Consider the following 2,786-nt stretch of genomic DNA (forward strand, 5'->3'; position numbering starts at 1 on the left):
AAATCCCTAAACCTAAACCTACACCTAATCCTAATCTCAACTCCCTAACCTAAACCTAAACCTAAACTTGAAAACCCAAACGTAAACCTGATCCTGAACCTGAACCCGATTTCCTAAATCTAAACCTCAACCAATTCTCAATTCCCTAAACCTTAACCTATAACCTAAACTAAACCTAAATCTATAACCTAAACCAACACCTAATCCTAATCTCAACTCCCTAACCTAAACCTAAACCTAAACTTGAAAACCAAAACCTAAACCCCATCCTGAACCTGAACCCGATTTCCTAAACCTAAACCTTAACATGTTCTCAATTCCCTAAACCTTTAGCTTATAACCTAAACCGAAACCTAAACCTATACCTAAACCTAAACCTAAACCTATAACTTATAACCTAAACATAAACCAAAAACCTAAATGTATTGTCAAATCCCTAAACCTAAACCTACACCTAATCCTAATCTCAACTCTCTAACCTAAACCTAAACCTAAACTTGATAACCCAAACCTAAACCCGATCCTGAACCCGAACCTGATTTCCTAAACCTAAGCCTTAACCTATAACCTAACCTATACCTAAATCTATAACCTAAACCTAAACCTAAAACCTAAGTGTATTTTCAAATCCTTAAACCTAAACCTACACCTAATCCTAATCTCAACTCCCTAACCTAAACCTAAACTTAAACTTGAAAACCCAAACCAAAACCCGATCGCGAACCCGAACCCAATTTTCTAAACCTAAACATTAACCTATTCTCAATTCCCTAAACCTATATCTTATAACCAAAACCTAAACCTAAACCTAAACTTAAACCTTAACCTAAACCTAAACTTAAACCTTAACCTAAACCTAAACCTATAACCTATAACTTTGACCTAAACCTAAACCTATAACCTATAACTTTGACCTAAACCTAAACCTAAACTTGTAACCTATAACCTAAACCTAAACCTAAAACCTAAATGTATTCTCAAATCTTTAAACTTAAACCTATACCTAATCCTAATCTCAACTCCCTAACCCAAACCTAAACTTAAACTTGAAAACCCAAACCTAAACCCGATCCTGAACCCGAACCCGATTTCCTAAACTTAAACCTTAACCTTTTCTCAATTCCCTAACCTATATCTTATAACCTAAACCTAAGCCTAAAACTAAACCTTAACCTAAACCTGTAACCTATAACCTAAACCTAAACCTAAAACCTAAATGTATTCTGAACTCCCTAAACCTAAACCTACACCTAATCCTAATCTTAACTCCCTAACCTAAACGTAAACCTAAACTTGAAAACCAAAACCTAAACCCGATCCCGAACCCCAACCCGATTTCCTAAACCTAAACCGTAACCTATTCTCAATTCCCTAAACCTATAGCTTATAACCTAAACCTAAACCTAAACCTGTAACCCACACCTTAAACCTAAATGTATTCTTAAATCCCTAAACCTAAACCTACACCTAATCCTAATCTCAACTCCCTAACCTAAACCTAAACCCGATCCCGAACCCGAACCCGATTCCCTAAACCTAAACCTTAACCTATTCTCAATTCCCTAAACGTATTGCTTATAACCTAAATCGAAACTTAAACCTAAACCTAAACCTAAACCTATAACATATAACTTAAACATAAACCTAAAACTTAAATGTATTCTCAAATCCCTAAACCTAAACCTACACATAATCCTGATCTCAACTCCCTAACCTAAACCTAAACCTAAACCCGATCCCGAACCCGAACCCAATTTCTTAAACCTAAACCTTAATGTATTCTCAAATCCCTAAACCTAAACCAACACCTAATCCTAATCTTAACTCTCTAACCTAAACCAAAACTTAAACTTAAAAACCCAAACCAAAACCTGATCCCGAACCCGAACCCGATTTCCTAATCCTAAACCTTAACCTATTCTCAATTCCCTAAACCTATAGCTTATAACCTAAACCTAAACCTAAACCTATAACCTATAACCTTAACCTAAACCTAAACCTAAACCTAAACCTAACACCTAAATGTATTCTAAAATCCCTAAACCTAAAGCTACACCTAATCCTAATCTCAACTCCCTAGCCTAAACCTAAACTTCAAAACCCAAACCTAAACCCGATCTCGAACCCGAACCCATTTTCCTAAATCTAAACCTTAACCTATTCTCAATTCCCTAAACCTATAGCTTATAACCTAAACCTAAACTTAAACTTTAACCTAAACCAATAACCTATAGCCTAAACCTAAACCTAAACCTAAAACCCAAATGTATTCTCAAATCCCTAAACCTAAACCTACACCTAATCCTAATCTCAACTCCTTAACCTAAACCTAAACCTAAACTTGAAAACCCAAACCTAAACCCGATCCCGAACCCGTACCCAATTTTCTAAACCTAAACATTAACATATTCTCAATTCCCTAAACCTATAGCTTATGACCTAAACCTAAAGCTTAACCTAAACCTAAACCTAAACCTATAACCTATAACCTAAACCTAAACCTAAAACCTAAATGTATTCTCAAATCCCTAAACCTAAACCTATACATAATCCTAATCTCAACTCCCTAACCTAAACCTAAACCTAAACTTGAAAACCCAAACCTAAACCCGATCCCGAACCCGAACCCGATTTCCTAAACCTAAACCTTAACCTATAACCTAACCTAAACCTAAACCTATAACCTAAACATAAGCCTAAAACCTAAACCTAAACCTAAAATCGAAATGTATTCTCAAATCCCTAAACCTAAACCTACACCTAATCCTAATCTCAACTCCCTAACC

Source organism: Magnolia sinica, chromosome 2 (genome assembly GCF_029962835.1).
Source record: "Magnolia sinica isolate HGM2019 chromosome 2, MsV1, whole genome shotgun sequence".
Lineage (NCBI taxonomy): Eukaryota > Viridiplantae > Streptophyta > Magnoliopsida > Magnoliales > Magnoliaceae > Magnolia > Magnolia sinica.